The 22,996-nt window shown below is 38.6% G+C and overlaps 1 protein-coding gene across 3 annotated transcripts in view; it reads right to left on the bottom strand.

Annotated features, from left to right (window-relative positions):
- fbln2 (fibulin 2) overlaps window positions 1-661 on the bottom strand; it is a 118,959-nt gene extending 118,298 nt beyond the window's left edge. For all 3 annotated transcript variants that reach the window (XM_056467742.1, XM_056467743.1, XM_056467744.1), the window contains exon 1: window positions 565-661. The gene's annotated coding sequence lies outside the window, so the exon portion shown is untranslated. The remainder of the gene's footprint in view (window positions 1-564) is intronic.
- Window positions 662-22,996: the final 22,335 nt, after the last annotated feature.

Genomic DNA, 22,996 nt, shown 5'->3' with positions numbered 1-22,996 from the left:
TTTTTGTGTGAACTGTCCCTTTAAAATTTAATAGCAAAAAACAAGTGCACTTAATCAATTTACGAGTAAAAAAAGCATGAGGCAAATTACATCCAACTACAAAGAAGATAGCATGTTTCACCAACTTTGTAGTTCCCTCATAAATTCACTACAGAAACCACAGTTTCCTTCCTGATAAAAAGTGCTAACCAGCAACACTGTAATCAAAAGAGTGTAATATGCAATAACGGAAATATCCAGAATATTATAAATACCTATATGTTACTCGGGTAAAACTGTGGTAAGAGTTGTCACAGTCAAGCAAACGGATAAACACATGAGCAGAGCTCAGTACCAAAAGCAGCACAAGTTCTGTTTCTGTTCTACTTTTCAATTGCACTAAAGCTGAAGCGTATACATTAACTCTAACAATATGCAGCCAAAGTTGTCTGTAGTCTAACTTAATCAGCAACTGCAAAATAATACGTTTGCCTATTTTTCACAAGGTCTGATTCTTTACAGCTCGCGAGGAGCGATCTATTGCTAAAATGAATTCAAAAGCGTTGAAAAACCGTCAAGATTTACCTCGCGTTGGTCACGTTCTTCCGTGCGTGTCCATAGGTTAGAAGTTGCAGCCAACTAACTTGCTTTATCAAACCTTCACAGTGCAGCTTGAGCGCGCTTAGAATTATAAAGGGGAGGGACAGAGTTGGAGACCTCCATACATACTCAATACCTCATTTCTGAAGAAGCCCATTCATACAAGCTTATCAAAACAACTATTCGTTTCATTTATTTCCATCAAAATGTATTAATCAGATAAGCTCATCAATTCTCAGCATGGTACAATTTAGAATAGCCTACAAAGCAAAAACTTGCATCACTCTTAAACTCATAAATAAGCGGTAGTACTTTATAATAAGATTGTATTAGTTAATGTTGGCTATTGAATTTACTAAAATGAACAAACAATAAACAATACATTTAGCACAGAATTTGTTCATATTAGTTAACAATAGGTAATGAAAATACAGTTGTTCATTGTTAATAATGTTTACAAGCATGACATTGGAGGTTAATAATGCATTAGTAAATGTTGAACTATGATTATTAAATGCTGTACAAGTATTGTTCATAATTACTTCATGTTAGTAAATACAATATCTAAAAAAAACCTATTGTAAAGTGTGACCATATAAATAAATAAACAGTGGATTCTCGCTAAAAATAAACCATTAACTATGCCTCAATCAACTCCTAATTTTTCTGATTAGTAAAAGTTATTAAGGTAGTTACAGTTAGAACTTGGGTAGGGTTACAGATTGTGGAATAAATATGTACTTTATGTGTAGGGGAGAGCGGGATAAAAGTAACATTTTTCATAAAAACCTCTTTTTAAAAGAGAATGTTTTTAGCAGAAATATATTTTTGCTGTGGTTACTAACTAACTAAGTGGTCTATGAAAATCAGATGTTTTTTCTATCAGTGTAGAACAACTACAATATAAAACAAAAGTTGCACTTTGTTAGTTTTTACCCCATCAGCAGGGACAAAAGCAACAACAATATTTGGTAAATTTACTTGCTCAATCTTGTTTATTTTAAATATATATGACTATGATCTTGTTAATGCTAACTGCAAACATATTTTGTCCTTTTGCAAAAAAAAATTAAACAGCATTTTAATTTAAAATTTCAGCTCCATCAAATGTTTCAAAAGTAATCCAACAATGCCAAATGTTAACATTTTCTACAATATTTGAATATTTTTTCTATTATTATCATTTGCAATATGCATTAATTTTATAAAACATCTGAATCCAAACTCTGCAAACTTTGATGTGGAAGCGAAAAATAAGGTACGGCTATCAGCAGTGTTACATAAATAACAGTGTTACTTTCGTCCCCACAAAAAAAAAAAAAAAAAAAATTCTGGTTGTCTTAATTTTCTTTTTTGAGTCCTTATGAGTCCATTGAACTTATATTATGTTAAACTGACTTTAAAAAGAGCTTGCATAACTTATAAAATTAAGTTAGAACATGATTAACTTAGGTTAATAAGTTACAATGAACTAAATACATATGCTGTCAGGACTAATTGATTATATATATAGATTATATATATATATATATATATATATATATATATATATATATATATATATATATATATATATATACATATTGCAGAAACTCTTCACTTTTGAACAGAAAAACAGAGTTTGCAAACTTAAGGATGTTCTATTGCACTATCCTGTAGATTGATCATTACTGTGATGCATGAAAAGAGAAACGCAACTTGTAATAAGGAAAAAAGAACCGCTACAATCATTTACATTTTGCACTTAAAACTGAAATTTGGACCTAACAGCAGGTAACAAGCCACTTGCTAATAGTGTAATATGTTCTAAATAAATATTTTGACTTTTTATTCACTTAATGTTATTCAAAATAAAAACTGAACAAAACAATTCATGATTCATAAAATAATTCCAAACTATTAAACTAGTACTTTATACCCAAGTAAATAAGAGTAGAGACAGGTACACAGCAATCTTCTTTTGATAACAGTTTACAGTTAGTTACTCGTAAATAAAAGTTTCCCAAAGGCTTCCCAAACTCTTGTGTGAAATTCCACTGCTAACAATCCAAACTCAGATCTGCGCTATACATAAGAGGTGGTTTTGTTTACTTTGTTAAATAGTTGCTTTTTAACTCAGGATTTCTCCTTCAAAGCAAAGGCTACTGGGGCTTTTGAAAATCAACACTGTGACGAGTTTGTCTTATGTCCACGATGGTGTTTTAAAAGACCTAGCATGTACCTCTCAGTAGCAGGGGTCATTCTTGTTCAAACAAAAACCCCAACCCCACAATGTCACAGAAATCTGTCTGCCTTCCTCCTGATAATTGGATTCATTTACATTTAAACTGCATTTAAAACACGTTTATGTTGGCATGTGTTATTCATGGGCATCCTACTTCTCTTCAGTGTGTTTGATCAGTTGTGAGCAGCACAGCTTTTAAAGACCATTCGCACACTGACAGCAGCTTGCAGCAACAGAGCGATCTGAAGTCATTCATTATCAATGAGAGCTGGGATTACTAATGATATGAGTGACAGCAATGCAACAGAGTTGAGGGGATCTTATGCAAATGAGCAGTTGTGAAGTGGAAACCGTAGATATTCCACATTTGACTACCCCAGAGATGTCTATAGATGCATTCACTGAATGGTCACTCATAGTATAAGCGAACTTGTCATGATATTTTGCAGCCTCTGGTTGTAGATAGGTAAATACTTAAAGGGAAATATTTAAATTCCTAAGAAAACAGGATGAATTTGTTGGTTTCTGATTTATTTGTATTAACTCAATGTAAATGATGGTAACATTTTAATGTTACTTAAAGTAGTAAGATATAGATACTGCATATGGACTGTGAGAATAATTTATTCATACCATGCGCCAATGTTGTGGGTTCAATTCCAGAAAAAGAATTGATTAAATGGGTACTCTCGATGCAATATAAGTCGTTTTGAATACAACTGTATGCAAAATGCATAATGCAAGTATAAACAGATTGCTGTCAAGTGTTTATGCAGTATCTGGCATTGACTATTCCAATATGGCACATACAGTAGCAGCTCATTAATATACAGTACATGTTAATATGTGAAGTGGAACAAAACATTTCGCCAAAGCGATCTTAAAACCAGAAATGAAACAACAATGCCATAGAAACCTCCAATGATCTATGAAATGTATGTTTATAAACATATCAGTTGTTGCCTCATGAGGTCACACAACTGTCATTAGAAGTATTACTGGGTTTTGTACTGTACGCATGCTGTTTGACACACCTTTCCAAAACTGCATGACTTAATCAAAGGAGTAAGAAGAAATTGATTACTAATTGATGAACTTATTGATTAAAACTCCACAGAAAAACTAAAATGAGTCTTAACATAGGCAACAAATGTCAATGTATGTGTTGTGTGATTTAATATTTCAGTCTCAAGTGTCAGGGAGCAACACATCCTGTAATGCGGTCTGGTAAATGCATATTACATGTTAAAAACTACAGTGTATAAAAGCTTAATATGCATTCTTCTATTTATATACCCCTTATTTTTATAGTCATGGCTAGCTCAAGATATCCAGAAACCCTTTTCATCAGTTCATTAGGTTGTCTACATATCAAATTCAGGAAACCTCACACTATAAAATAAAATCTTGCTGTCTAAATCTAAAATCTTGCTAAAATCTAAATGTTTCAGTTCAATCAAATGAACTTTTCTAGTCATCTCAACTTACATTAATCAAACTGACTAAAAATATTAAGTTAATCTTTGTATAATTAAAAAAATGGAGTTGAGACCTGATTAACTTATTAAATTAAGTTAAAGCAACATAAAAATATTTGTTGTCTTTTTGTCAGTAATTTTTAAACATTTTTTTAAAAACATGGTTGCTTTAAATTTGTTAAGCTGAATCAAATTAACCTTAGGAGTTCATTGAACTTATATTATGATAAACTGACTTAAAACAGCGTGCGTAACTTATAAACTTAATTTAGAGCATTATTAACTTCAACATTATTAAGTTTAATAAGTAACAATAAACTAAAAACATATACTGATCATATAATTTTTTTTCTAGTGGAGTCTGTGTTTAGTGACCAGATGTTAAACCTCTAAAAATAAATTACAATAAAATATGTAGGGCTGTTAATAAATTAAAATACCTATTCATGAAAAACTATGTATTTCATTGATAATAATAATAATAATAATAATAATAATAATAATAATAATAATAATAATAATAATAATAATAATAATAATTTAGATTTACATTTTGCACATGACTTGAGTCTTACCGATGGGGTTAAGAGCATAAGAAATATGGGAAACACTTTTATAAACCATTATTTCCACTGTTCGATGCCAAGCAAAGTATTTCCTTCAACGCTTTACTCAAACAGCCATCTCTTTTATCTGTAGGGTATCATAAATTTGTCACTTGCTAGGAATTTCAGTGGTGGAATTTGTAGTCTTTGAATGGGTCTGAATGATGTTTCTCAGGCACTGACCTGATCAGGATTCTGACCCAGGGCTTCAGTGAGGCCCCTCTAATGACCAGGCTTTAGGAGAGCAGTGCGGGCAGTCTGCTACAAGATAAATGACTTTTACCCTGATCCTTGTAATTGATACTTCTCTTTCCAGGTCTACACTCTGCAGGCAGGATGAGACAGTGAAATTAGCACGCTTTCAAATGCATTTAGATGCTCTGTTTTGATTCGCTTAACTGGAGCAAAAAAGGTCCACCGTTAAATGCGCATTAACGCAGGATTAATTCTTGAAGCAAATGTGGCGAAATGCAGAGCTGTAATGAACCTCTGCAAATCCTATGTCTGGAAGTTAATTCAGGGCATTAGCTGCACTGACATTTACCAGCAATCGTGGAAGTTTGTTTTCGCACCGTTCTGAACTGAAGATTTATTTACTTTCTTAGATAATGGCAAAAAGATGGTCTACAGAGGTAGAGTTACAGTGGAACTGACTTGGACAACAATCAAAACACTGTTTGGGACATGACTTTCTTGCTATGACAGACGTGCTTGCAGGCATGCTAGTGAGATTTGTGGAGTCCCGGTTTGATCTCAAGAAGAAATTTATCAGACACAGATTCAACAAGTCAACAAGAAGAGATAGCATGACCCTGGAGGGTTGAAAGAGATTTACAGAAATACAATACATACCATACTTGTTCCCCTGCATGGAGAGCTTCTATAAATCTGAGTCACATGGCACATTCATAAGAAGTAGTTCCATACGATAAATCTGAACCACACTGTCTGCTTGACTTTCAGGCTGAATTTTAAAAATAAAATACCTTTCAGAGCCATTTACAATATGACAAGCCATTCCCGTGTGTATTATGTGCATAGAAGCCAATTGTTCAGTGTAGAGGAGAGCATCTGGGACTGCTATTAGGGCTGCTGTAAACCTCTACGGCTGAGCCTGGATTAATCCACTTATGCAATTGTTCTGCAGATCATAAAACTCTGGAAAAGAAGAGAGGAGAATAAATAAAATAGTGTTCTTGAATCGATCTGAAGCCATTGTGATAAAAATGCTTATTTTATATGTTTGTTAGGAAAGTAAAAAATAAGCTCACACACTGCTACGACGGTTCTGATATGCTGTGCTTCAGAAGATATCATTTTTGGTGTAACTTTCATAGTTGAACTCAGTTTATTGGTTCTGAAACCCAGTCTATAAAGAAATTGTCACGGATTGGCCAGGCTCTTCCACCAGCCTCACGCAAAGATCACCATCACCTGAGTATTAACCACACACAGCTGCACCCAATCACTTAGTCACTATATAAGCACACACCTCACTTCACTCAGTGTCCGGTCTCGTTCCTACGAAGCGGACTCTGAGTGAAACACCTCCTGGTAATCACTAGCATTTCAACCTCAATATATGGTACTTATCTGCTCTTTGTCTCTCCTAGTTTGTCCAGTGTTCCCGGTGTCCTGTCTGCCTTGTGTTTGTCATCAGTCTGTCTTCCCCGCAAGCCCTCTGGTGTGTGCATTCGGTCTCCCTCTGTATCAGTCATCCAGCCTGCCACCAAGGATCACCCGAACAACCAGACTCCACTCACTTCTCCTCCGTTCTCCTTGTGTGCTCAGTTGTTGTTAAATAAACATCGTTGATAATTCACTCACCTCCTTTGTCCGTCTGCTTCCCGTAACAGAAGACCGGACACCTACAATCAACAGCATGAGCACTCACGATCCCATTCAAGAGTTGGTGGACTCATTGAAGAGAGTTTTATTACCATCTACTCCACTTCCCGAAGCACCACCAGCACCGAGCACTTCTTCACCGTCCACCCACTCATCCAGTCCCATGGCTCGACCAGCGCCCTACTCTGGCGGGGCGGAGGAGTGCAATGGATTTCTTTTGCAATGTTCTCTCATATTCACCATGCAACCTGAGTTATATCCCACAGATCGGTCCAAAATCGCATTCATCATCTCCCTTCTCTCTGGATCGGCTCTTCGGTGGGCAGAAACCATTTGGCAACAGTCTGGGCCGGTAACCAGCTCCATTCAAGCATTCACCAAGTACTTTAAGGAGGTTTTTGGTCGCGCAGATGCAGAAGTAGCAGCTGGAGAACAGTTATACCATCTCAAACAGGGAGCCATGTCCACTCAGGATTATGCGCTCCGGTTCCGTACTCTGGCTGCTGCTAGCGGATGGAATGAGCGATCTCTCCTCACCACCTACCGGCTCGGACTGGAGCCCAGCCTCCGACTACAGCTAGCAGCCCTCGACGATACCTTGGGGTTGGAGAAATTCATCCAACTATCCCTCCGCTGTTCCGATCGTCTGAGGGTATACCAGCACGATCTTCCACCTGTTCCCCAAGCACTCCTCCGTTCGCCAGAGCCAGCAGTCCCTCCAGAACCTGAACCAATGATCGTGGAATCTGGTAGACTCACCATCACTGAGCGACAGAGGAGGCTGACCCGGGGTCTATGTATGTACTGTGGTGCCGAAGGACATGTCAGGCTGGACTGTCCCATTCGTCCAGCACGTCCCTTGGTGAGTGTATTCAGTTCCCCTATTGAAAAAATGCATCCTCTCACCACCGATGTCCAGTTAACTACCCCTTCTGTATCTGTTTCAGTCACGGCCCTCATCGACTCCGGGTCAGCTGGAAATTTCATCTCGTACGCCCTCTGTCGCCAGCTCCATCTTAACACCGAAGCCTCGACGCACGTCTACCAGATCCAACCCATAACCAACGCAATCCGTTCCCAGGCACGTATCCATCGCAAATGTGAACCTATCTATCTCCAAGTGGGATTGCTCCACAAGGAGGAGATCCAATTTCTGGTTCTGGAGGGTGCATCCATGGACATCATTCTAGGGCGCCCGTGGCTGGTGAAGCACGATCCCATCCTCTCTTGGGGCACAGGAGAAATAAAGAAATGGGGTGAAGACTGCAAAACCAGATGTTTTCCCGACCTACCTGTTCAACTTCAGAAACCACTTACCATCTATGTCACGTCTGTCGAAAGTCCAGTCAATAAACAATCCATTCAAATCCCGAAGATCTACTCCACATATGAAGACGTTTTTTGCCCCAAGAGAGCTTCCCAGCTACCTCCACATCGGCCATGGGACTGCGCCATAGACCTGCTGCCAGACGCTCCTATGCCCAAAGGTAGGATCTACCCGTTGTCCCTTCCGGAAACTAAGGCCATGGAGGAGTATATTCAGGAAGCACTGAGTCAGGGGTATATCCGCCAGTCCACGTCACCCGCTGCCTCAAGCTTTTTCTTTGTGGCCAAGAAGGATGGAGGGCTGCGTCCTTGTATCGATTACCGAATTCTGAATCAAGGAACAATTAAGTTCCGGTATCCCCTTCCTCTCGTCCCTGCGGCCCTGGAACAACTCCGATCCGCCAAGATATTCACGAAGTTGGACCTCCGCAGCGCCTACAATCTGGTCAGAATACGTGAGGGGGACGAGTGGAAGACTGCGTTTGTGACCCCTACAGGGCACTACGAATACCTGGTCATGCCCTATGGTCTGGTCAACGCCCCCTCCGTATTCCAGAACTTCATTCACGAAGTCCTCCGGGAGTTCCTCCATATCTCCGTCATAGTCTACATTGATGACATCCTGATTTACTCCCGGAGTGAGGCCGAACACCGCCACCACGTTGCGGAGGTCCTACAAACCCTCAGAGACCATCAATTGTACCTCAAGGCTGAAAAATGCTCCTTCCACCTACCATCTGTTCAGTTCTTGGGGTACATTATTGATCAGAAAGGGGTTCGCATGGACGAGGGGAAGGTCACTGCCGTTGTCTCCTGGCCACAACCAACAACTATTAAAGAACTCCAACGATTTCTAGGGTTTGCCAATTTCTATAGACGATTCATCCACAACTACAGTCTCATTACCGCTCCGCTGACCAACCTACTCAAAAATCACCCCAAGAAACTTTCCTGGCCTCCCGAAGCCGATGCAGCCTTCCAAACCCTCAAACAATCATTCACTCAAGCTCCACTCCTGACTCACCCAGATCCTGAAATCCCGTTCGTGGTCGAGGTAGATGCCTCGACAACTGGAGTTGGAGCCATCCTGTCACAACATCAAGGTACACCAGCATTACTCCATCCATGCGCCTATTTCTCAAGGAAGCTCAGCCCGGCGGAGAGAAACTATGACATCGGAAATCGGGAGCTATTAGCCATCAAGCTTGCCCTGGAAGAATGGCGACACTGGCTGGAGGGAGCTAAACATCCTTTCCAGGTGATTACAGACCATAAGAACCTCCAGTACCTCAAAGAAGCCAAAAGACTCTGTCCTCGTCAGGCCCGATGGTCCCTGTTCTTCTCCCGATTCCAATTCTCAATATCTTACCGACCTGGGTCAAAGAACATCCGAGCGGACGCACTGTCCCGTATTTATGATCAGCCGGAACTCATGGAGACCCCAGCCAGAATCCTCCCAGAACAGATCACGGTCTGTCCCATCACCTGGTCCGCTCCTACAGTCGTCGCCACTCCCGAATCCAGGACTCCGCCGGGCTGTCCCCCCAATCGTCGCTTCATTCCTGAAAACCAACGGGTAGATCTGATCCATTCCACCCATACATCTTTGGGCACAGGACATCCCGGGACCAACAACACCCTCTCGCTGCTATCCCAACGCTTTTGGTGGCCGCACATGGCGAGGGATGTGAGGAGATACGTTCAAGGCTGTAGAGAGTGCGCTATGTCGAAGAGTCCTCGCCATCTACCTGCAGGTAAACTCCATCCCTTGCCCATCCCAAACCGCCCCTGGTCACACCTAGGAGTTGACTTTATGACAGATCTCCCATCATCTGAAGGTAATACCTGCATTTTAGTCATTGTCGATCGATTTTCCAAATTCTGCCGTCTGATTCCCTTGAAGGGTCTGCCCACAGCCCTGGAAACCGCAGAAACCTTATTCAACCATGTCTTCCGATGCTTTGGATTGCCTGAGGACATAGTCTCGGACAGAGGACCCCAGTTCATCTCCAGACTATGGAAAGCCTTCTTCAGACTCCTAGGTGTGACCGTCAGCCTCTCGTCTGGCTATCATCCACAGACCAACGGCCAGACAGAGAGGAAAATCCAAGAAGTGGGGCGGTTCCTCAGAACATTCTGTCACGGTCATCAAAACTCCTGGAGCCAGTTTCTGGGCTGGGCGGAATACGCCCAGAATTCCCTGCGGCAACCTACCACCGGACTTACGCCATTCCAGTGTATTCTGGGCTTCCAACCTCCACTCTTTCCCTGGGATGGCGAACCTTCTGATGTCCCCGCAGTGGATTACTGGTTCCGGGAGAGCGAGAGGGTCTGGGACGATGCTCATCACCATCTCCAGAGGGCAGTTCGCAGAGCCAAGGAGGTCTCCGACAAGAGGAGGATCCCAGGTCCAAGCTATGCGCCGGGGCAGAAAGTTTGGCTCTCCACCAGAGACATCCGCTTGCGACTGCCCTCCCGAAAACTTAGTCCCAGATTTGTTGGTCCCTTCACCATCCTGGAGCAGGTCAACCCCGTCACATTTAAGTTACAGTTACCACCACAATATAGGATCCACCCCACATTCCACGTGTCACTCCTCAAACCCTTTCACGACCCTCTGATTCCTTCCACAGAGCCTGGCCATGAAGAGGAACCTCCTCCCCCACTGATGTCGGAAGTCGGATCCATTTACAAGATCAAGGACCTTCTACGGTCCCGACGTCGTGGTGGTCAGCTGGAATATCTTGTCGACTGGGAGGGATACGGTCCGGAGGAGAGATCTTGGGTCCCCAGATCAGATATATTAGATCCTGCACTTATGGAAGAGTTCCACTCCAATCACCCCGAGTTTCCAGCACCTCGTGGACGTGGTAGACCACCACGGCGTCGGAGGTATAGGCCCTCAGGAGCGGGCCCTGGGGAGGGGGGTAATGTCACGGATTGGCCAGGCTCTTCCACCAGCCTCACGCAAAGATCACCATCACCTGAGTATTAACCACACACAGCTGCACCCAATCACTTAGTCACTATATAAGCACACACCTCACTTCACTCAGTGTCCGGTCTCGTTCCTACGAAGCGGACTCTGAGTGAAACACCTCCTGGTAATCACTAGCATTTCAACCTCAATATATGGTACTTATCTGCTCTTTGTCTCTCCTAGTTTGTCCAGTGTTCCCGGTGTCCTGTCTGCCTTGTGTTTGTCATCAGTCTGTCTTCCCCGCAAGCCCTCTGGTGTGTGCATTCGGTCTCCCTCTGTATCAGTCATCCAGCCTGCCACCAAGGATCACCCGAACAACCAGACTCCACTCACTTCTCCTCCGTTCTCCTTGTGTGCTCAGTTGTTGTTAAATAAACATCGTTGATAATTCACTCACCTCCTTTGTCCGTCTGCTTCCCGTAACAGAAATAGACTAGATCCATATTTCCTGGCTGCACGCTTTTCAACAGCAGGGTTCCCTCGTGCTGACTGTTCAGAGCCAAAATAAATCAGATTTTACCTCACCTGTGAATATGAGTTTGCAGTCTATATTAAATGTGATGCAATAAAAGTCTGTGTACCGCGAAATAACAGCAAGAAATAGAGAAACATCTTTCTACTTAATTTCTATCGTACTAACAGGAAAAATAAATCTACCAAAGCCGTTGTGGTCCAATTCCAGAAAAACACATAATATTAGCTGATTCTTTTTACTGAATCAAAATAAAGCAGTGTAGGTTCTAGTCAAGAATGAGCAATTCTTAATCCATTTCTTAACAGTTAAATATACAGAATGGTTATTAGTCCGACTCGTTGTCATTTACTATTTAGGGACATTTTTGTGTTCAAAACTTAAAATGTGACCAGACCGGGTGAGATGAGCCTTTCTTGAAATGGCTCAATAATGTTACTTTTAAAAGTAATGCATTACAATATTTAGTTGTTCACCAAATAAGTAACTAGTTGCATTACTTACTGTAGTTACCCTTTTTTGGTAAGTAATGTGATAAGTTACTTTTGAGTTTGAGTTGCATTACTTTTTCTTTAATTTTGCTGACACGTGATCTCTTTCTGAATTTGCAGGTTTTTTTAATTCTTTTTTTAAATAGAAGACATATGCAATTAATTAACAATGCATTGTATAACTTACACGTTCATTTACCCTAAAAAAATAGGATAATGTTTTAGCTCTACATGCTGTATATACAGATTAATAAAAATTTAAAGCAATGTGTTTGTTACTTTTGTACTTTTTAGTTATACTTATTAGTTATAAAATCACTGTCCATTGAGCCAATCCCCTTTTCCTGTTCTTCGATGCTTTCAAAATAATGAACGCATTCTGTCATTGAGTGTGTGATTCAACTTGACTACATTCATTTTAATTCAGCAATTTATTTTTTAAAGCTAATTCATTAAAATAAAAAGTGACTTGCATTACATTTACTCAAATATTACTTAATTTTTTTAAAGTAATGCATTACTTTACTCATTTCTAAGAAAAGTCATATTATTACATTACTCACATTGATTGTAAATACATTGCTTGTAATACATTACTGTTCATTCATTCATTCATTCATTTATTCATTTTCCTTCGGTTTAGTCCCGTATTTGTCTAAACAGCAGACTGAACCACCAACTATTCCAGCATATGTTTTATGCAGCGGATACCCTTCCAGCTGCAACTCAGTACTGGGAACAACTTTCCGATATGCGCGCCAATGACGTCACCGTCTGTGCTTCCAGGTCAGAGAGCAACTGTCCATCAAAAGCTCATTAGCCAATCAGTGTAGATCGCTGTTAAGCCCGCCCCCACGAGAAGTTTGTGCCAAAACAGCAAACGAAAATTTACGAAGCGTAAGCGAAAACTGTGGCAATGCATTCAAAATCCATGATTCGCGAAAACGATTCTTTGAAAATCATTAACAAAGAATGAAGCATATTTGAAGAGCATGTTAAATTCGTGCGACTGAGTTCATTTTTTTGTTTTCATTGCGTTTTTCTTCTTTTGCAGTGGCATATTTTTGATCGTTTCTTGGAAAGTTACGTTCAGTTTTATGAAGTTACGTTCATTCTTATTGGCACAAAAATTATTCCATAATAAACAAGGATGTAAACAATGGGAAATGCTGTTTCTCACCGCTAACAATTTAGCTACAAATTCACATTTATCAGTCAAACCTCTGTAAACACCCACAATCAGCAGAGCATGCAGTGTCTCTATGTGTGTCTCTCTATATGGCTGCTTTCCGTGCGTTTTACATCTCAAATAACAAATTCGCAAAAGATATTAGAAGTTTCATATTAATTACACATGCGTATTCTGAATATATGTTAAAGACACTTGTCAGATTTTATTTTAGAGAGCAGGCGTGAGCTGTGTGCTCTTCATTTCAGTTTGCTTCAGACAGCTAATGCTGCTAACAGCTGCTCTGACTCAGCGTTGCCAACTATTTCCAATGAAAAGTAGCTAAAGCCTGCCCAAAAAGTAGCTAAACGTTGCCAGATGACATCACACTAATTTGCATATCAGTGACGTCATCACGTAGAATCTGACAAGCATAAGCCCGTCTACTCTCTGTGGCGCCATGTATTACATTATATTAAAACGTTACATCCAGATGCACAATAAATAGGTTCTTATTAACATATTACGTTGTGTGATGATGTCACTGCGTAATCGCAACTCAAAACCTTTATGTAGTATACAAAATAATTAATGTTTTCTGAAATTGACTGGCCATCTGAGCAAAAACATTATTTCCATTATGTCCATTTAGATTTGTATGAAAAAAATATATATAGAGAATTATATAAATAATATATAAATATATATATATAAATAATATATAAATATATATATATATATATATATATATATATATATATATATATATATATATATATATATATATATATATAGTTGACTATTTGTAAAAGTAATACAAACACTTTTTGTTAAGAATGTTTTATTTTTAAATATAACACTGATCATGAACAGTTACATTCTTTTAAACAATCACAGCCTGTGTGTACTTACTCTTTTTAACCTGTGAAATTGACACATATATGAAAGTGAACCCCAATTATAGCACTATTAGAATTTGTTGCTACCCATTACCAACAATTATACATAATATAATTATACAAATATATTTATACAAATTATAACAATCTGAGCTAGCAGTTTACTCTACTGAGTAAATTGCTAAAAGTAGCCAAATGAATGTTAAAAGTTGATAAATTTGCTGCTAGGTGCTTTTTGAAAAAAAAAGTTGTTAGGGTAGATTTAGAGTGCTAAATCTAGCAACAAAATTGCTAAGTTGGTGACACTGCTCTGACTGGACTGTTTACACGGCACAGAAGCGCATGCTTGTAGGGGAGTGACGTTGCAACGTGGAGCCAATCCGTGAATCACAGCACATTATGTTAGCGGACCAATCAGAGCCTCTTGAGGGCGGGTCTTTCAGAGGAACTAGGAAATATGACAGTCATTTTCATGTTAGCTGAGTAGCTGTATATAATCAAAGTAAGGTATATGAAAAAAATAACCTGATTTTCTACAAGTGAAGCATGAGCACACATTGCTTTGTATCTTCTAAACACAACCAAGCCTTAAAAATACACTGAGGACCACCCCTTTAATAATTTTTTTGTTATTTCTGCGCAGAATTTAGTAAAAAATCTGTGGATTTATGCTGAATGATTTTGAGAGTATCGTAACTAAAAACGTAATATATAAAATTTAAAATATTTCTTTTATTTAGTGTTCACAATGCAAACCCAATCAGATCCACTTATTTGGTAAACAAAGCAAGTCTCTCATATAATATATCTACTAAAAGACAGACAATATTACTTTACAAACTCAAATGATTTATATTACTTCAAAATCGAATGAACATTTTTATATTAGTCAATATTATGACTGAAATTGATTTATAAACGGAATAAATATAAATTAACACAGATTTGTACAAGTAAATAAATAGACTCAATGATGAGCTAAAAAACTGCGGAAATCTGCAGATTTCTGCGCACACAGATTCCGTGTGGGCCTAGTCATCGCTTAAGGATAGATTAAAAAGTGTGTTTTTCATTCTCTTTTGCATTTTTTTTCTTGACATCTAATTTAATGAAACTATTTTCATCGCAAATTATACTGTATTATCAGAATACAAATGAGTGGATTGACATTACAGAATGTCTTAGATATTGCACTGTAATGAAGTCCCATTTTAAAGTTGCATAACCTGTTAAAAAGGATTAATAAATCAATTTATAACAAATGTTCATGTTTGGTGGTCTCTTATTGACCCATTTATCTCCTCTTAATGAAAACCTGCAGAAAAAGCACAGTGTCACCCAAAGGTCCCATAAACAGGGGACCACCCAGTGCGGTGATGAACATGCTGTGGCCTTCCAACAAATGGGTTATCTCTGCGCTGCAGTGTCGTTAAAGGGATTGTAAATTATGGGAAAAAATGAGAAAGCCCAGAGAGAAATAAAAAGGGAGAGTGAAAGGAAGTGGGTGTAGCAGGAGGTTCTAGTATCTTCATCAGAGTCAAACTCCATCTGTACTGAGCACTGCGCTTCACTGTATAATCTGACAGGTAACCATGGCCCTGACAAAAGCAACTGAATGTACTGCACCAGCAGGGGGGTGGGGGGGAAAGGGTAAAAATAATATAAAAACATATCCTGTGTTTGAAGCGCGCACATTGACAGGAACAGCTCAGACAAGCATAACATTTTTCCACTCTGTTAATGCACATGCTTCACCGATTATAGCTGTGGAAGGTATTCCATAGACTCTGGTGACATCCTGTGAAAGCACACACATTAGCAGGCATGGAAAGTTCAGAAGTTGTCCTTATATTTACTTTTTACTATAGTATTTTTTTTGCATGAAGCTTTAATGAAAAAGGTCTGAAGTGTTTGAGTGCAAATGTGCTATACATTTTCTGAATAAATAAGCAAAAGTCCATTTTCCCTAATTGATTAAACAGAAAACAATAACAAAATACCATTTTAGTACAAATTTACAACATATTGCTTTCATGAGACTCTGTATTGCATCAAACGTCTGATTCACAAACACTTGCAATATCAGTACAAACTAAACATTACTTTATTATGAACTAATGACGAGTTAATGCATGCACTAATTATGAACTAACTTTAACTACAACATGAATCACATGAGTTCATGTGTGAATAATAGAAACCCTAATTACTTGTTAGTACATGCTTGATTGTTAATTAGTGTATTAATTACCACATTAGTTTATGCTTTATTTAACCATCATGAACTTGTGATATGGTAATGTGTAATTATAACGTAACTTTAATTGGCCCATGTGGAAAATGGTAAATTTGGCCGAAATGATGAGCCAAAAATGTGGCATAGTCATTTAAGGTTAATCTGGGTCTAAACCCAAAGTGGCTCACATGTGTAGGTGCAAATGTGGCCCAGTTATTATAAAACATATGTGGGCCACTTCTGGCAAATATTTGGCACAGTCACTCTGGCTAATGTGGCAGTGAGCTAATAGTGGCCCAGATGTGATATGAAAAATGTGCGCGAGTTTTCTTAAGACACAGTATGTGGGCCACTTTTGACAAATATTCAGCACAGTAAGCTTTGGCTAATGTGGCTGTGAACCTAAAGTGACCCAGATGTGATACGACGAATGTGGCCGTTGTCTTAAGACATACAGTATGTGAGCCACTTTTGGCAAATATTCGGCACAGTAAACTCTGGCTACGTGGGTCAGATGTAAGTGTCTGGTGCGGGCTGTCTCTAGACCAAAACAGACCAAAAAACAGGGTCAGTTCTGGTTCATTTGGTTGAATTCTGGCTGATATCTGGTATTGCTATGGCTTAATTGTGGCCCAAATCTGGCAAACAGGAGCATACCGCCCAAGTGCCATCATTCCATGTGGTATGTGGGCCGGATGTAAGTGTTTGATGTAGGCTGGATTTGAGCCACATAAATTTTGCTATCTGGGAAGGCCATGATGGGTAAGGGTCGATGGAAAAAATTTGGCCAGGACACCGGGGTTATACCCGACTCTTTATGAAAAGTGTCATGCGACCACAGAGAATCAGAACCTCAGTTTAACGTCTCATCTGAAAGACGATGCTCATTTACAGTATAATGTCCCCACTACTATTGACCTTATTCTGCGATGTGGAAGTGCACTCATTTTTGCAATTGTTTTGGAGGCAATTCAGTTTATTGACAATTCAGTTTCCTATTGGAGAAAGACTAGGAATAATAAACGGCAGAAAACAATCAAACTGCTTGCTCTACAAGCAAGTGTGTTCATAACTATACATAAAAAGCTGAATAATATAATACAAAAATATCAGTTAGCAACATCAAGCAGCAGAACATGTTAAAAAAAACATGTCAAAATCAATGGAAGTCTCGAGCCAAAAAGATTCCAATCGCTGCGCCTGCTCTTATGTGAAGAATAGGGTCAATACTAGGGCATTAGGGATCACACAGACCATATTGGCCTCAATTACACCACTTCCAATAGCAACCTATAATTCTCTCAAGTGGCCTCCCATCTAGGCACTGACCAAGCTCAGCCATGCTTAGCTTCCATAAGCATGTCTGATACATGTATAAATTAATCTTTATATGACAGTTCTTTTTAGTGAACATGTAACAAACCTGTACAGCATATAACTAGAGCAGTGAATGTGCTGATTCTTTATATATTAAATCAAAAACATCAACCTGGAAAAACAAAGAAACATACTCTTTATACAGTAGGAGTGTGCTGAGTGATCTAAACTCAACACCGCATAGCTGAATAGCTTCATACATAGGCAGCACATGCTTAATAAGTAGTAAATTAATAATTTCCTTCTGAGGACGTTTGAAGGCACTTTCTTGTTCCAGCTAGTCATCTGTCAACACAGTGGTGGGGGAAACCTGGGTGGGCAACACAGCTTGACAAAACATGATGAAAGAGGGAGAAAGAGAGCTAAAAGAAAGCAGAAAAAATGCAGAGCGCTCATCTGTCGTGCCTGCACTGGACTGCAGCGTTGAGCGTACAGTATGTTCACAGGGTCGAGCAGACTCCAGCCAGACTTCTGATCTTTCCGCTCCTATTTGCCAATTAGGATGATTAGAACAAATGAGATAATAAGCCTTGGATGACTTTCAGAAAGACAGAAGGCACGGACATCTCAGCAATCTGTAAAAATCTGACCATTTTACTTGTCATGCAATAATTATGCTAGCTGAGTGGAAGTAACATGTTTATAATCATTTAATAAGGTGTTCAACATGCATGTAGCATTCTTCAAAACATTTGTTTGCATGTTTTGTGTGCACATAACATGTTTCTACTAGAGTATTCTGAGTGCACATCTCTTCTAAAAAAAACATTTCCAGGCTGGTTTCAGACATTTTCAGCCTAGTCTTAGCTGGTCAGGCTGGGAAATGAACAGCTAAAACCAGCTTGACCGGCATGGTTTAAGATGAACATACAGTAGCTTGTTTTGGTTGGTCTCCCAGCCTGGCTAGGCTGGTCAAGCTGATTTTAGCTGGTCATCTCCCAGCCTAACCCTCTAAAGCCAGGCTCGAAATGTCTGAAACCAGCCTTAAAATGGCCAAAACCCCTCTAAAACCAGGCTGGTCGACCAGCTAAAACCAGCCAACCAGCAGTTTATGATGGTTTAAGATGGGCTTTTTCAGCAAAGATCACGTCTAACTGCTTTCTAAGGTGTTATTGGTGCATATATTATGATTATGATTGTTTGCAAGCATATCCTGTGTGCATGTAGCAAGTTTCTAATCATTTGTTAGTATACCCCACCAGTCCTACACCACATAACCTACTCCGAGCAGGGATTCTTTGCATGACAGTCGGTGGCTTTAACAAGGAGGCTAAAGAACATGGCCTCTAGTGTCTGTCGCTAGAGCACTTTTTAGAGGTCAGAGAAGTGAGGTTTACCTGCACAGCAATTTACTTCACTGGTCTCTGTTACACTAGCATGTTCTGTGCATGTAGCCTGTTTCTAACCATTTGCTAGCATGTTATGTGTGTATACAAGGTTAATAGTTGTTGCTAGTGTGTCCTGTGACTGTAGCATGTTTCTAATTGTTTGCTAGCATGTTCTATGTGCATGTAGCATGTTTTTAATTGTTTGTTAGCTTGTTCTCAATGCACACTGCATGTTCCTATCCATTTTCTAGCAGGATCTGCGAGCATGTAATGTTTATATTGGTTTGTTAGCAAGGATGTTGCATGTTTATAATCATGTTATGGTGTCCTGAGTGCAGCTAGCATGTTTATTATTGTTTGCTAGCATGCTCTGAATGCATGGAGCAGGTTAATTATTATATGCTAATGTGTTCCCTTACAAAATTACTTACTGAAAAAAAAGAATACTGCATTTTTTAAAGGAATACTGCAGTTTTAGTTAACTTCTGAAAAGTGCAGTTTTTCAGACACGAAAAAAAGGCATTATTTAAGTATATTGCAGTATTACTGCAATACAACTAAAGTACTACTACAGTACAACTACAGTACAACTACTGCAATTTAAATGAATTACTACTAAAGTCCAACTGCAGTATAGCTACCGCAATAGTACTAAAGTGACACTACAACTAAGATGAAGTACAACTACTAAAACGGTATTGACGGACTACAAATACTACAATGCCGTACTGCAATACAACTACAGTACAACTACTGCAATAGCACTAAAGTCATACTACTACTACAATGAAGTACAACTACTACAATGATAATAACTATAACTACTATAATGCAGTACTGCTACTGCAATACAACTGAAGTACTACAGTACAACTACTGCAATAGTACTAAAGTGATACTACTACTACTACAATGAAGTACAACTACTACAATAATATTGAAGTACAACAACTACTATAATGCATTACTGCTACTGCAATACAACTGAAGTACTACTACAGTACAATTGCCATACCGCTATTGCAATACCACTGAAGTACTTCTACAATACAACTGCAGTACACCTTATTTTTCCTGCTTGGTGGACAATGAATTCCAAATGAGGTTTCAGTACTTCAGTTGTATTGCTGAAGTGAGTACCACAATATATTGTATTGCACTTGTCAGATGTATAACTAACTACAGAAATACATCTACAATACTGGAATACAAAATAAAACTAAAGTGCACTTTTACTACTAATGTACCTAAGTGCAATAAATTATATAACATATCACTATATTGCCCCTCTCAGTTTATTTATTGTTACTTCAATTGTACAGCAGATTTTACTGCTGTTGAACTTTTTTGTATTATAGCTGAACTGTGTTAATAACTCATTATACTGCAATTTTGCCCTTGCATTGAATATGGGCTACCACAGTTATCCTTGTATACAGGCTACAGCTTCAAGAAAATTACTTGAATCAAAAAAACATCCCTTAAAAAAGTACAAAATATTGTTGGAAGATGTTGAAGAACAAACCCCTTGGACAAGTGCAGTACAGTTCTTACCACAACCATTGACATTTTAGACTACAGCAGCACACGTGCAGTAAAGACGGAGTTTACTTGTTTTTACCCCAGTTTACTGCAACTTATACTGCTGTTGAACTTTATTGTACTGTATTTGAACTGTGTACTTCATTGTAATGGAATTTTGTAATTATACTTGAATTTACTGCAGTTATACTTCTATATACTGCTGTTGTACTGCAGTTTTACTTCAGTTATTTTTTGTTCTGTGAGCACATAGCATGTTTAAAATATGTTCGGTAGCTCTAAGTGCTGATACAAATTTGCTAGCAAACTGTAGAACTTTTAATTCGAAGGGAAGCATTAAATAACCAAAAAAAAATCATAAAGAGTGAACGTGTTGAAAAATAAGGAAGTGTTGGAATGAAAGTGTTGAGAAATACTCGAAGAAAGATGTCTGTTCACATTCCCATGTATCTCGATGATTAACACAGTGACTGAGAATAATTATCTTGTGTAAGATTAGCTTGCTAACATGTCCAACTCACCACTGGATCTTCATTAACCTATACCTTCTGTTCTGCTTTGTTAATAGCATTACAAGCCGAGGCTCATAATCTCAGGAGAGATGTTTCTAAAAGCATCCAATGTTTCCTCTGGACAGCAGCAACTACACTTGAGTGCACAAAATGTCTTGAAGTCTTTGTAAGAACATTCCCGCTAACACTGACCTCGAGTGACAGGAAAGTGCTCAAAATATAAAATGTAAACACTGTTGCCTCTAGCCAGTTTGAGGTGAAATTCTTCAACAAGCAAGAGTTTCTTATTTTATCTGATGAAGAAATGGTTTTACATTGGTTTTTTAATATAAGTGAATGTGGATATTCCTCTCGGCTCAATCACAGAAGACAAATGAGGTTGAATAATTAAGTGACAAAAGCAGCTACATTGATCTAAGGTATCAATACGATCAGATTTAGAAACAATTTAGCCAATCTTGATGCTGGTTGCTTTTAGGTTGAGATGACAGCTCATTAATTTCCTCCTGATGAAGATACCTTATCATTGCAGACTGCTAGCTTACATAATGTGTTTAGTCTGTGGGGGTTTATATGAAAGTCAAAAAGTCATGAAAATGTCAGAATTATGAATCGTGTAATTCTTGCCACCGTGAATTTTTACGCTTTTTACAAATCTTAATATCTTTTTTTTCTTAGAATTTTAATTTGACATCTCAGGTTTATGCCAAGGCAAGGCAAGAAAGTAAAAATCCTTTCCTTTTTCACAGAAATATGTCTCTGGTAGTTGCTAATTTAAAGGTGCAGTATGCAAGTTTGACACCCAGTGGTTGAACTAGGTATTGCATTCTTGGATCAAACCAAATGCAAGCGCAGGTTTCCAGACTAAGGACCAACAGGAGCGAGCGTTCTGTATAAAAGCAAAGGCAATTGATTGAAGAAATATTTTCCATATTAAAAGAAGTTTTTGTTCTAACCAACTCCTCGAATTGATATATTAGAAACAGCTTCTATTTCTTGCAGCTGAACAACAGAAAACTGACAATGATCACCTCAGGTACACCTCATGTGCTTTATTCAGTGTTACATGCTAACAATGTGAGGTTGAATGCCATTTTAAATGACATTGATTGCCATACTACTATAAGCAGCATCAGATAGCCAACACATATCAGTGAATCAGCATGTTCATATCATAATGTTTAAGAGGTTTAATATGTATTAATTAGATTATAAACCTCACCATTTTAAATGAATGGCTGTATTTAAACTGTCGTGTTTTGTCTGGTGCAAACAGCAAATTTGCTTATCACTGCAAATCTCGTCACTGTGTGCGTGTTGTTAGGTCACGAGTTTACAATGCAACCTGCTACGTTCGTAATATTTATATTATTTGCTAATTAATAACCTCATATGGAACTCTGAATGTGTCACATTTCGGAGTCTGCTACTGTCCACCAGAAGTCGCATTTCGGTTAAATGAGCATGCTTTGCGAACAATATGGGGTCTTCTATCAAGGCAACCTGGGTGCTGAAATAAAATTGGCTAAACTGGCATTGGGTAAGTTTAAAGAAACAAAGCAACAAAAACAAAGACAGCATTCCAGCAAGTAACTCACATTTTCAAAGCAGAATAGCTGACTTCAGCATTGTTTTCCAGATAAACAAAAATGCTCAATGCTCATCTTAGCATGTTTCTTAAATATCTGCAAGCATATTATGGTATTTTTATGCTTTAGAAGAGGCAAAAATGTACATAAAGCACCTTTAAATACTCCTTTAAAATGGTGTATGTTGTTTCAACCCACTTTTGGAAAACATTAGGACAAACCAATAAGTTAGGTAAAATTTTGTATTTTCTTTAAAATTAGTATTAACTTTAAACCAACTATTGTGTTCTTCCATATTGCACTTAAATCATTGTTGAAATAAACCAGCATTTTTACAGTGTA

This window comes from Danio aesculapii, chromosome 11 (assembly GCF_903798145.1).
Source record: "Danio aesculapii chromosome 11, fDanAes4.1, whole genome shotgun sequence".
NCBI classification, from domain to species: domain Eukaryota; kingdom Metazoa; phylum Chordata; class Actinopteri; order Cypriniformes; family Danionidae; genus Danio; species Danio aesculapii.
Note: the sequence above shows the minus strand (reverse complement) of the source record. Positions and strands in the feature narration are given on the sequence as shown.